Source organism: Euphorbia lathyris, chromosome 2 (assembly GCF_963576675.1).
Source record: "Euphorbia lathyris chromosome 2, ddEupLath1.1, whole genome shotgun sequence".
In the NCBI taxonomy this organism is placed as follows: domain Eukaryota; kingdom Viridiplantae; phylum Streptophyta; class Magnoliopsida; order Malpighiales; family Euphorbiaceae; genus Euphorbia; species Euphorbia lathyris.
This window is the reverse complement of record NC_088911.1, coordinates 121,002,537-121,017,605: the sequence shown is the minus strand read 5'-3', so window position 1 is coordinate 121,017,605 and position 15,069 is coordinate 121,002,537.

Here is a 15,069-nt window from a genome sequence, read left to right as displayed (position 1 = left end):
GTTATTTGCATCCATGATACTTTAATTATAAAAGATGGAATATGTTAGAAATCTTTAACTTTGTTTTCAAGAACAGAAATCAGCAAAGCCAGAAAAACCACATGGATGGATCAAATGTCAGCAAAACTTTGCAGCTCTACAAAGTTAAATTTTTCATCATAATTTGCGATGTGGTGAATTTTAATGACATCTCTCGGATACATGTTTGTTGGTTTCCAATGAAAGGATAAATAGATAAAATTAAAGTCAAAGGGAAAAGAAATTTTACTGTGAATCCGGATAAGTACTAATCCCGGTCCACTCACATGATGCCACATCAGTGATTGGGGTGACATAACAACATCTGAACTGGAAGAGATTAATATCGGTTCCATCCCATTATAAATTTTCCTGAAAATGGTATTCTCATTAAAAATTAAAAAATTACACCAATTTTGTTCATTTTTAATAATTAATTTAATTTATTATAGATAATATTTTATCTCTTTTTTTATTTATCTTTAACACTCTCTATCCCTTCTAGCATGTAAACTCTAGTCTATATATAGAGGCCACGATTTGTTAAGAATGTTTCAACGGAATTTGTTACAATATATCTGATATCATGCAAAATGACATAATGTACATGACATAAGTTTCAGTCCCCATTAATAAATGAACATTAAAAAAACACTAGAGTTCTACATGACAAGTGATCCATCCTAAAACAAAGATTCTTTACAAAACACGTAAAATATATTTCACGTTTATAAACTCAAAATGACTTATTTAGTGGATACATGTCTTTTCTTTTCTAAAATTAATTAGTGAATCATGATAAAAATGTCATGGTCATATTCGAAAAGCAAAAAAATAGGATTAAAAGACGTGAATTCGGCTTAATAAGATTTTTTCTCGAAAAGCGTCCTTTATTTCCAAAAAAATGTTAGAGAAAAAAAGAGAGTACAAATTCGAATTCAAGAGAGAGAAGAAGAGTATGCAGTGACCGAGAGAGAAAAGGTGAGGATATGAGAAGAGTTATTGCGTAATGGTAGTCCCCCAAATATCCCCAATAATTTATACCATAAATTTTCATTTCATAAATCCACCTTAAAATTCTGGATTTGTCTACATTTCTCATCGGTAATCCTTTATTTGTTTAGTTTTATGTATTGACTTTGTCGATTGCGATTCTTATTCACTAACATCTCGTCGTGTTTATACATTAACCCCTCTTGTTTTTAATAATTTCAATTGACCCCTTTTGCATTTACAAATTAACCACGTTTATTGTAATTGCTTCAATTTAACCCTTAATATTTTCAGATTTGCCCCTGCTTGCTTCAATTTATGCAATTTAATCCCTCCACCTTCATACATTGGTCCCTCTTGTTTTAATTGATTTAGTTTAGTCCTTCCATTTTGTCAAATCATCCTAATTGTTTAAATCATATCCAATGAAGTTCCTCTGTATTTGAATTCGACCCCCATAGTTCGAATTTGTTTCAGTTTAGGCCTCAAATGTTTTTATCGTTCCCTCAGCTTATTCAATTTCTCAATTTGAGTCTCGTTTTTTTTTATCAATTTTGTTTCCCCCACGTAATTCTCATTTTTACAAATTGGGAAACTGAGAAATTAATCATTCCGTTATTAATCGATAAATCGAACATTCACCGATAATTAAATTAATTAATTGACCTCCAATTTCACGATTGTTTATTTATTCCATTATTTTGTAATAATTCATTACATATTTTCTATTTATTAAATTTTTATTTTTATTATCCAAATTTTCTTCATTTATTCCGCCGAAACCTGGATTTCGAAATCACAATATATAATCATATATGAGTCTTTTTTTTATTAAATTATATATATATATATTTGTACAAAATTTATTTTATACTTTCTTGCGTACATGTAATCTCAACCAAATCTGCCATATATAAATTAATCACAAATTCTTTCATTTACTATGTTATTAATCTAGTTATAAATAACTAATAAAAAATATATAAAATTAATTCAGTTTATCATAAATTTATTTAAAATATTTAATATTAAAATTAAATAACTCTCAAACCAGTTCATTCATATTCTTTATTATATATAACTAAAATTATATTACTTAAACGATTAAAGTAAAATAAAATCTCACAAATATTAGTAAAATATAGCCTTTGTACCAATATACTCTATAGTGAGTTAGATGGGTTGGGTCCATAATAAAAACGAGCTGGCATGATTTTGTTGGATGAAGCACCAAACACCACGTGGCCCAAGTTGTCCTAAAGTTGGTTTGATTAATCCACTGATTTCATTTTCTTCACCAACCACTCTCTCCTTTCTCTATCTTCATTTTCAAATTTTGAACACTTCACTAACTATATACTACACATTTTTTATGCCATTATTCTTTTTAATCATTACCCTTTTCCAATATTCAAACTATATCTTATCTATTACATAATTATACTATATACTATAAAATAATAACAATTAATTCTAAATCATGAAAAAAAAAACACTAAATACGCGGAAGTGAAATAACGGGGTGTTTGTTAAAAGGGATATAGGAGGTGAGATAGGGATAAAAAAACACGAGATAAGTTATCCCGTGTTTGTTTGGGAGATAAAAGAGTGAGACAGATGAGGGATAACCCTCTTATCCCTCAAATCCTATACTCGGGATGGGGATGGTATAAAGGTGGGATAAGCTCCTGCGGTTTTAATATAATGGAAAAGTCCATCTTATCCCTCATATTAATGTTATGTAGTTTAAATAAGGTTAAAATAGTAAAATGTATTATTTTATCCATATCCCTATCCCACATACCAAACATTGAATAATAATTCTCGACTATTATATTTTATCCTTATCTCAACTATTTATCCTTGTCTCTATCCCAACATTTATCCTTATCCATATTCCAATAGAATACCAAACGCCCTGTAAATGGTAAAATGCTGGCTAAAATATTAACTAAGAGCATCTCTAGTGGAGACTTCTTCCTTGTCACTTTGCAAAATTAGAAGTATCTAACCACTAGGGCATATGTCTCCACAATTCAGTGTGTAACACACGCACAAGGAATGGCGATTCTGGCGCCTGAGATGGTACTAAAATGATAGACTGCTTTTTGATAAAAATATATTATTTAATCCATTCTTTTTATTAAACTTTTATTTTTATCCGGTATAATTTCTTGTTAACCCCAATAAATTTTAAATGAGTAAGGCTTTTTAGTGGGTTGTTTTTTTTATTTGCTCTTTATCTTAGGTGGCACACAAAAGTTGTTTACACCATTACAGTTGCTCTAAGATACCAGATAAGGAGGAAATGGGAAAAATGGATTATAATTAATTAGTATAATGCATTGTCTGATTTTGTGGGTACAAGAGATCCTTTTATTTGTCTGTAATGGAGAATGGCAGAGATTATTTGCTATAAATACTACAAATTTAATGTTTTATAACTGTATTACTAATTTTTTTTTGTTTTTTAATAGAATGTATTGGAACCCACAACCAGGGGTGGAGACAGGGGGCCGGAACTACCATGGTATATTGGGTGTACATGTCTCCATGAAATTTAAGATATTGTGGTGTTCCGACCCTCCTGTTTCCAAAATATTTAGATTGGATGTTGAATTAGTATCCCAAAATTGTCCCAGGTCCTGTTAGATTCTTTTTAAATCTAAAATTTTAATTTTTTAACCTGTTAGGCCTCTCTAAATCTAAATTTGTAATTTTTTTGGTCTGTTGGTTCCTCATTAAACTCAAATTTCTTTTTTTTTTGTCTGTTAGACCCTTTTTGAATCTAAATTTTTAATTTTTTTTTTCTATTAGGTCCTTTCTAGATCCGAATAGGGTTTGACATTAGTTAAAGATTCAAAATTAGTTAGATTAGTTACCGTTTTGCTTATAAATTATGTTGATTGGTGTGCCTGATTGAGTAGTATGGTATATTTTATTTATTTATTTTTTTAAAAAAAGAGAAAAACAAAATGTTGAAATGATGGACCTTTTTGTTAAAGATCCAAAGAATTTTCAAAGAATTGAGTGGCTTTGGCAATGGCAAATGATTGTGACTACAAAATGGAAATGTTGGCCCACCATTTGGGGAAGTAACATTAACTAAATATTATCACTCCACAAACTTATGAACTAACCCAATTGTGGAAATTACTATTAGGAAGTTATTGAATGGTACATAACACCGATTTCTAAATATGAGGTACGAAATGGATGGTGTTCATCTAGCAACGTTACTATTAGAATAAAACTAAACTAAACACGCATTGAAAATAGAGACGTTTTTTTTTATTTTTAGTAAGATACTTTCTTATATGTAGATATATTTTAAAATCACGAGGGTCAATATATTAGATTTGTATTAATACAGATAATATTTACATTATATTGGACTAAAGTGTTACCTATCATATCTCAATTTTATTTTACTTTTATTATGACCGTGAATTTTCTATTTAACATAATGCCCTTTTATTATTGATTAAGATGATCACTTCAATAATAAGTAATCCTAAATTATAAAGGTGGTGGAAATAATGTATAAGAAATTTTAATTTTTGAAATTTTTAATTTTTGAAATTTTTAATTTTAAAATTATTTAAGTATTTTTTAGTTAGGAAAAAAATTAATTGTATATAGTATGAAGAAAGTTTTGAAAACGATGATTTGAAAATTTTATGCAAATAAGTATTAAAATTGAGAAGTCATGTAATTTACCCAATTATTACATCACAAGTGTTCGCAAAAGAATTATTTAGTTTACCGAAAAAAACATTCTAATAACGCCTTTAATCTTTTTTTATTTTTGTTAATTCTCTAAGCTTCAAATTGACACATTAATCTATTGATTAAGTATAATCCCGCACATTAATTTCTAATTATAACAAAAGTTAATTGTCTTTTCAAAAAAAACAAAAGTTAATTGTAAATGTAAAATTCAGTAAAAAAGTTTTGTTAGTAATTTTATTTGTAATTGAAATTGCATTTTTTAACATTTTGCCCCCTCAATTAAAGCTTCGATCCTTGTTTATTTACACAAAAACTAGTCTTGTATGCTTCTTCAAATTTAGTCCACTTTCTGATTTTACATTTCAAGAAATTCGATAATCTTTGGATAAAATTGGTAATTTTTTTTGTTAGCTGCTATTTGCTTTTCATCCAAAAAGCCGGTTAAAAAGATGAAATTGTTCTCTTGTATATTTATTCGGTAAACCCGTAAGAATCAAAGAAGTTTTAATCGTAAAATAATAAAAAGTTTTTTCTCTAACTAAACTAAAAATAGTGAATTCCAAGATTTACGAGTTAAAATCTGTAGGGATGAATCCTAATATTTCTCAAAGAGAAAAATAATAATTTTATTGATAAAATTAAACATTATAAATAAAAGAGGTGAATTCATATAATTTCAAACTCTAAAAATACAAATTACATGAATAATTAAAAAGTAATGTTATAGTTAAAATGGGATATGGGTAAGGAGGTGACAAACTTGTAAATAGAGTGGTGACATGAATTATAAATAAGGAACGACAAAATTGTAATAAGAAGAAAGGTGAAGCGAGTGTTAAATATGATCTGCAATGTTTTTTTAAAAAGCCCACACGATATATGAGATTCATTTCAAAAGTCCACACAACGTGTAAGATTTGTGGAAAACTCACACACCATGTGGATTTTAAAATTCAACATCAGAGACTCAACACTAAATCCACATGCCGTGTGGACTTTTGAAATGAATCACCATGTCGTGTGGGCTTTTTAAAAAAAACCTTGCGGATCAGATTTGACCACACTCCACCTTTCTCCTTATTACAATTTTTTCACTCCTTATTTACAACTTAATATGTCATCATTCGATTTACAAGTTTGTCACCTCTTTACCCTTACCTCATTTTAACTATAACATTACCTCTTTAATTATTTATGTAAATTGAGCTTTTATATAATTTGTTATTTAGAATTTGAGATGATATGGATTCATTTCTTTCATTTATAATATTTAACTTTATCAATAAAATTATTATTTTTCTCTTTGAGAATCATTAAGGTTCATGCCTTTTATTAATGGAGATCTTTGATTTCCTCCGAATTTTAGCTCGTAAATCGGAATTCACTCCTTCTAGTTTAGCTAGAGTTTTTCATTAGTTTACGATTAAAACTATTCGTCACCGATCTGTATTATTTATTAAGCAAACATCACCCCTTTTCAGGGGTCACTATAGTCACAAGTAGTTTCGGCCTCCGCTAATATTAGTCTATATAGACTCTATGTAATAATATTTCATTGTTTAAAGGTAGATCAGATTGTTAGAAACACTTGCTTTTTTAAGGTACTAGGTTCAATTCCCTCAAACTTAATTTATTTTAGAAAATGTTTATTTATTTAAATTTTATTTTTTTAATAATTATAAAACTATGTTATCATTATTAATTTATTTATTTTCATAACACTTTTGAACTCATTTTTATTACGTCTTTTCCATTAAAAAAAATTAATTTCTTATTTTTGAGACTCAAACAACTTAATTTCTAAATTTAATTTTAAAATTTTAAAACTAAAAATATAAAAATGTAAAAATGTTATAATTTTTTTTGAAACTAGTATTGAACTAATAAAAAAATTAAATATATCACATTACGTATTAGACTTGTCCAAAATTCAAAATTTTAATATTTTGGACCTATTAGGTACTCCCTAAATCCAAATTTTTAATTTAGTCTGCTAGGCATCTCTAAATCCAAATTTCTAGTTTTTTTTGACCTCTTAGGCCTCCTTAAATCTAAATTATTAATTTGTTGTGGCCTGGTAGACCATTTGAAATCAATTTTTTTAATTTTTTTACATGTTTAGTCCTCGCTAAATCCATTTTTTTACATGTTAGGACTATTAAATAAAATCTAGCTTAATTTTGAGAAATTGTACAAATACTTAAAATTGGTTCTTGACCATTCAAATTATAACACACATATATACAAAAAAAATTAAGCAATTTCGATTTAGCAAAAAAAAAAAATTCCGAACGCACATGTAAAATCGGCCCTCCAACCGAGTAATCTTGTATTCGCCACTGCCCCTTTCTATAACCAATATGTGATTAGAACAACAATAACCAATTTTTTCAATTCGAACATTTGAATTAGTTTTAATTAATTAAGCAATTGATCATAAAAAATGAGAATGATGAAAAGGAATTCCGATTAAAGGACAAGATGTATTATTAACGTTGTTAAAAGTGGAAGATGAAAAAGAAGGAAGACAGAACAGAATGAACTTTTTGAAAGGTTTTAGGAACCAACCGTTATCAGTATTAGTGTGAAAAGATGTGGGCTTTCATACAATTTCATGCTTTTCATGGGACCTATTCCTTTTTTTTTTTTTTTTATTGAATAATTAAATAATTTAAATTGGTTGAAGTTTTTGAATAAAATGTCCCAAAGGCAAAAAAGAAAGGGGGGCTGAGAAAAGGCTTCTTCTACACATTGAGATCAGTTGCAGGCATGCTTTTTCTCAAATCATTCTTCATTTTAGTGGCTAATAAAGTAATTAGTTGCTCAATTTACAGCTTTTTTTTTTTTTTTTCATTATTAATTTTGAGCAAATTAGAGACAAGACAATAAGACTTTCTTGGTCCACTTGTTGGATATAATATAAGGAGTCAAACTGCTTCAATTCAATTTGGGGATTTTTAAATCTCTTAAATTGTATCTAATCCAACAATTCCGTTAAGCTCTAAAAAAAATCAATGGTTAAATCTAATTAGGTATCTTTTTATTCATATATTCAGACTGCAAAATCCTTATTTTGCTAGTTGCTTGGGAAAAATACATGGGTGGGTGTTTAGATGTGTTCAATGGCAATTATAACTGTAATTTATTTCCATATTAATTTGTAACAAGTAATATAATTATAAATGATTAATTTTAAGGTTAATAAGGATAAACTTGTTATTTATATAAAATTTAAATATAAGGATTGAGTAATGTTATAATATGTATAAATCAACATATACATACTAATAATTATTTATTCTAATTTCTTTTATAAATATTGAAGGGATTAGCGGTAACTAATCCAATAGAGATTTGGGTTCGCATATACCTGAATGTAGAACCAAATAATTTCTGAGCATCGGAAGCAAAAGCGAAAGCGGAACTATCACCACGATCTTGTATCACTGGTAACTATCAACCACACGGTGATTAGCCGGGGAAGAGAGTATGATCCACAGACTAGAAGCCAGAGAGATTGATTGATGGAGAAAGAGGGGTGGTACAGAGAATGGAGAAGGAGGCACACAATCTGCTTGTGATTGTTTAGGGTTGTGTTGACTAGGTTAGTTACTAGGGTTTGATGTCTTATTCATAGTGAGCCCAAACCCTAATTCTCTTTCATCTCATAAGATGGGCTGGCCCGTTCCATTTCGAACGAGTCGGATTAATTTGATCCATATACCCAATTAATCTTATCCTAAAAAATATAATGTTTTTTCATATACAATGTTATATAACATAAAAAGTTATTTAAAATAGGCTTAATGCTTTTCCAGCCCCTTAAACTTGTCCAAATTGGTCATTTTACCCCTCCAACTCATCGAATATCCTATTTACCCCCTTAACTCAATAAAAATGGTATTTCTCACCCCCTTAACTTGTCTTAATTGGTCATTTTACCCCTTCTCAACTCATCGAATGTCCTAATTACCCCTTTAACTCTATAAAAGTGGTATTTCTCACCCCTTATGATCCTATTTACCCTCTTATAAAAATGGTATTTCTTACCCCTTTATAGTACAAAATTAATATGACTTATTCAAACGAATAAAAAATACAAATAAGAACATTAATATAAACAAGTTAAATACATTATATGTAGGGATAATGTACCAAAATAGGCCTATGATTTTTGGGGAAGTATAAATTTAGGTTCCACGTACAAAATAGCATAAATATAGGTTTAACGTTTAAAAAAAGGTTATCAATTTAGGCTTCGATAACGGATTGTAAGGGGTGAAAAATATCACTTTTATGGAGTTAAGGGGGTAAATAGGACATTCTATGAGTTGGTGGAGTAAATGGACAAGTTGAGGGGGTGAGAAATACCACTTTTATAGAATTAAGGGGGTAAATAGGACATTCGATGAGTTGAGGGGGTAAAATGATCAATTTGGATATGTTAAGGGGGTTGAGGAAGCATTAGGTCTTTAAAATATAAAGTTATTATTTAAATATGTGAATAAAATGAAAAAGGTCAAACTCAATCAGTTATTGTTTGTGAAAAAATGATAAATAAAAAAAAGACTTTGAACAACGAACAAAATCTAAATACACCATTGGTCACTCAATTTACATTGTTATCTTAAAAGAGTTACAAACTTTATTTTTCTAAAATGAATACACCGTAATACTGACGTCATCATGCCTGAAGTAAAAACTTTAACCAAAACGACACGTGGTTGCCACATGTCGTTTGGGTCAAAGTTTTGACTTTAGACATGCTGATGTATTGAATACGTCATCATTTTGGTGTACTCAAATGAGAGAAATGACCAAAATATTTTTATTGAGAAAAATTGAAATTCAATAAACATATTTAAAATGTAATTTGAGTGACCAACTGTAAATTTAATCCCAAAAATAATGGTAGAAACAGCTATATGCATCTGCCATGCTTAATAAAACTTGTCAAACACTTTAACTGTTTGAGAAAGAAACGACTATCATTTTCTCAAAAAGTGAAATTAAACACCCTCTAAACTAGACATTATGGAGAATAAATTTGGGAGATAATTTCAAAGTAATAATAATTATTTATAGTTGCATGTGTTTGATAGAGATGTTGAGCAACGTATTTAAAATGAGCATTGTAATCATTATTATTCCTTTAAGCTTCTAAACTTTTGATTTGGGTAGTGGGATTAAAGGTTTTATTTCATAAAAGAATAACAGTAATAACTTGTTTAAAGCGTAATTAATTACTCCCTCCATTCTCAAATAAGTGTCGTTTTAGATAATTGTTTTTGTTCTTTTTTAAGTGTCGTTTTCGTTTTTCATTAAAATTTAATAGTTTTTTGGTCTAAGCATTTAAATTTTGTCTTGATTTATATGTTTTTTAAACTTTCAAAGTTTCTTCTTGAGAGACTTTTTATTTAGTTAATCCATGTAAATTTATTAATTTAAGTGCATATTAATTGTGTTTCTTAATTTGTGTGAAAATTTTAAAATGACACTTATTTGAGAATGGAGGGAGTAGCATTCTGTGCATTAATTTACGAAGCTATAGAAATTCTAATAAAGCAATTTTCACGCATGGCCTGTGAAAAGATTACTATAAAGTAATCTTCTTAATTAAACTCAATGGCTAAATATCATGTTTAGGGTAGATTTTATATATGATTACTTTGCTTTCGACAAATAACCATTATTTTGTGTATTTTTACTATTAAATGATTGGTACGAAACTATTTTAATAATGATTACTTTTCACTTCTTGTTTGACTTTTTACTTTAAAATGAACAGGTGTTCAATTAGAAATCTCATATTTGCTTCTTAAAGTATCTCTAAAGGGATGTTTAATGAGATGAAGAATGTTTGGAAGAGTGCGCATTGGAGTAACAAGAGTTGCTTCATTTTTATAGCAATTTTGCCACTTTTTTACACCCCTTTAGCACTCTTGCTTTTTCATTTTAGGCTTAATACTCATCCAACCCTCTTAACTTGTTCAAATTGGTCATTTTACCCCTCCCCAACTCATCGAATGTCATATTTACTCTATTAACTTCATAAAAATGGTATTTCTCACCTCTTATGATCCTATTCCCTTTAACTTCATAAAAGCAGTATTTCTTACCCATTTATAGTGCAAAATTAATATGACTTATTCAAATGGTTTTGAAAATATATTTTTTTAACATCAACTTTTTTATTTTGTTTTAATTTGATAATTATATTAATCCTTCATGTGTTTATTACAATAATATTGTATTACAATAATTAGATGATTAAAATTTAACTAGCCAAAAAATTGAAAAGAAAAGGAATGAATAAAAGATACAAATAACAAAAACATTGGTATAAACAAGTTAAAGACATTATATGTAAGGATAATGTACCAAAATAGGCCTATGGTTTTTGGAAAAATATCAATTTAGGTTCCACGTATAAAATAACACCAATATAGGTTTAACGTTTTAGAAAATGTATTAATTTAGGTCTCGATAGCGGGTTGCAAGAGGTGAGAAATACCACTTTTGTGGAGTTAAGAGGGTAAATAGGACATTTTATGAGTTGGAGGGATAAATGGATAAGTTGAGGGGGTGAGAAATATCACTTTTATGGAGTTAAGGGGGGTAAATAGGACATTTGATGAGCTGGAGGGTAAAATGACCAATTTGGACAAGTTAAGGGGGCTAGGGTAGCATTATGCCTTCTTTTTACTATAAACAAGAAAAATGATTTAGTTGTTTACTATTGGTGTAATTTTATGACAATATTTATGAGTAAAATAAATAATGTATAAAATAACAATTTGTTGGATTATAGTGTCAATTTTTGGAGTTGCTTGACATTGGAGCATTTTATTTAAAAAAGTTGACAAAGTAATATGAATGAAAGAAAAAAATAAAATATTATATGTTTAAATAATACGGGAAATTTTGACAACTTTTGAAGTTTCTTGCATTAGAGATTATATATGAAAAGTAGCTTTTTACAAAAACAATAAATCACCGCTTTCTAGAAAATCAGTTTTTCGAATAACAAACAACAACGCAAACCAAATGAGCCATAAAGTACCAAACAAAATTTGACTAAAACAAAGTAACCAACTAAAAAAAAAAAGAAACACAAGAAACCATAATAAAATCTTTAGGAAAACATAATGATAAAATGTGTCGCCAAAAATAAAGGCTCAGTAGAAATAATTAATAAATACTGCACCAATAATTACTGAAATAATTAATAAATACTGCACCAATAATTTTTTTTGAATCAAAGAATGGAACGCGGTGGCAGGCTGAACATCCCAACTAGGTTGGCACTCCTAGCACAAACCACCAACCCGAATATTATTGATAAAAAAAGGAAAACTGTACAAATAGAGAGAGAAAAAGAATAGAAGAAGAAGAGAAGAGGGAGAGAGGGAGAACAGAAATTAAAGGAAGCGAATATGAGCTACGTTACAGAAATTAAAGGAAGCGAATATGAGCTACGTTACAGATGTTATCGAAAACTAAAGCCTGACAAAAGTGAGGGGCCGAATGCCACCAGTTCAGAGAAGGAGCAGTTTTATCGAATCCTACAAGACGATCCGCTGTTTGATTTCCCTCCCTGAAAATATGAGTAATTTTCCAATGCATAGAAGAAAGCCTGGAGAGACAGCGGGTCCACTCACGTCTAATTCTCCACGAAACATTGAGAGAATTGCTACTGAGAAGCCGAACCGCATAATCTGAGTCCGATTCGATCCATAAATTTCTCCAATTCTTGTCCCAAGCTGCATCAATTGCATAAATAATTGCTCGGAGCTCAGCCACATGAGCCAGCGCACCCGAAATAGGAAACGTGAAGCAACCAACCACAAAGCCCCTGCTATTTCTGAATACTCCTCCCGCACCCGCGTTACCCGATTGGTTGTCAGCAGCGCCGTCCGTGTTGACCTTCAGCCAGTTGCGTGGAGGCGGAAGCCATCTAACCACTGCAAAATCTGGATCAATATTCTGACTGCTACTAGGCGAAGAATGCATGCATTCTCTAACAAAGAACAACAGCCTGCTGCACAAAATTTGGATTGAAGGGAGATCCGATTCAAAGATTGCTTTGTTTCTAGTAGACCAAATAAACCAAATGCAAGTAATCACAGCACATTTCCATCCTCTTCTCAAATCACGCCTAACACGCACAACCCTGATTCTAGAGAAGAAATCAGCGAAATTAGCGCCAATGAAAAACGCCACTCCAAAAAACTGAAAAATCATCCCCCAAAGCTTCCGTGTAGTGTTGCAGAAAACGAATAGGTGATCAAGACTCTCACTGTACTGTTTACACAGCTCACATCTCTGCACCATGCACAAACCTCGGGTCTGCAGCAGCTCCTGTACCGGTAATTTGCGATGAATTAACATCCAACAAGTTACCGCACGCCTAGGAGGAACATATTGATTCCACAACAGTCTATTCCAATCGAACGGAGTCCCCGGAAGCAAAGAAAGATAAAAAAGCTTTACCGAGAGCTTGCCTGAGTCCGATGGCTGCCAGATGCAAGTATCAGGGACATTATTAACGCGTTGGATGTTATTAATGTTGTCTTGAACTTGAGCTGGCAGCAATTGCAGTCTAGTCTAGCCTCCATTGCTTCTGAATTCATGAATGGGGGCAAAGAACTTGCTCTGATGCTTTCTTGGTATCCCAATCTGATCAGCAACAGCATGTAAGATCCACCTGTCCGTCCAGAAGTTTAGATTTGAGCCCTCATTGAACCACCAAGTTACATTTATACGAATTTGGTCAAAAATAGGCTTGGCGGAAGTCTAGATAGAGGAATTTGAGAGGTAATTTCTGGCCAATCCAGATTTCTCAAGGAAACGGTGACAAATAAGAGAGGGAATGTGACCCTGACCCTGAATTAATTCCCAGCTGAATTTCCCGATCAAAGCAGCATTAAAGGTTCTGAAATCTTTAATTCCCAACCCACCATGTTGAAGCTGCTGACAACAAACTTTCCAAGGAACTGATATAAGCTTTCTTCTATCTCTATCCCTAGTCCAAAGAAAGTTTCTAATCGCCTTATTGACACGGGAGATGAGATTATATGGCCATCTGTAGATCAAAAAGGAATGGATGAGAGCCCCAGTCAAAGTCGATTTTATCAAAGTGAGCCTACCCGCAAAGGAGAGGGATTTTCCCCTCCAGATGCTGAATTTATCGAGAAACTTGTCAATAAGGGGCTGTAGGTATCGAGCTTTTGGTGCTCCATGGAAGAGCGGAACCCCAAGGTAGTTAAACGGAAGGGAGGTCAGCTTAATTCCAAGGACTCCAATCATCCAATTTCTACGAGCAGAGGTGACAGAGTTACCAAAAATAGCTTGAGACTTGTCCCAGTTGACCTCCTGGCCCGAGATGCTCGTATAAAAACCAAATAGGTCCCTGACACATTTCATATTTTTTAAAGAAGCTCTCCCAAACATCATCATATCGCCTGCATACAGGAGATGAGTGGGGAAGGCAACATTACCAGTGTAAGACATTGGATCAAATTTTCCCTCCCTAACCAATTTGGACATCCATCTTCCCAAGAAGTCTTCAGCTAATCCAAACAGCGTGGATGACAGAGGGTCACCCTGACGAACCCCGCAAGAACAGCCAAAAAAACCCTTGAGACCACCTCCAAAAGCAACTGAAATTCTGGCAGATCTTAGAATTTCCAAAATCCAGCCCCTGAATTGAAGAGAGAAGCCAAACCCCTCCAAGACTGCCAAAAGGAAATTCCAATCAAGGGTGTCAAAGGCTTTTCTAATATCAATTTCCAGCGCCATATTACCTCCATAACACTTCTTCTTCAAAAGATTAACTCCCTCTGATGCCGCAGCAATACAGTGATGAATGCTTCTGCCAGAGATAAACCCAAATTGATTGTTGGAAATGATACCAGCAGCAATAGGTGCTAATCTATCAGACAGAATCTTGGAAATGATTTTGTAATTGAAGTTTCCCATAGCAATAGGACGGAATTGCTGAATTTCATTAGCTCCATCCACCTTGGGAATAAGAGCAATAATACTGGAGTTCATTCCCGGGAGCATACAACCAGTATCAAAGAAGCTGAAGACCATCTGACATACATCTGATCCAACAATATCCCAAAAGTGCTGATAGAACACCCCTCCAAATCCATCGGGGCTAGGCGAACTGTCACGGCTCATGTTGAAGACAGTATCTCTAATCTCAGCAAGCGTAGGCTTTTTAGTGAGTAGCTCATTGTCTAGATCAGAGACATTAAGAGGTATGACAAAATTGATAGCAGTGTAGCCAATCCTCCTCCTGCTTCCCGTGAATAAAGA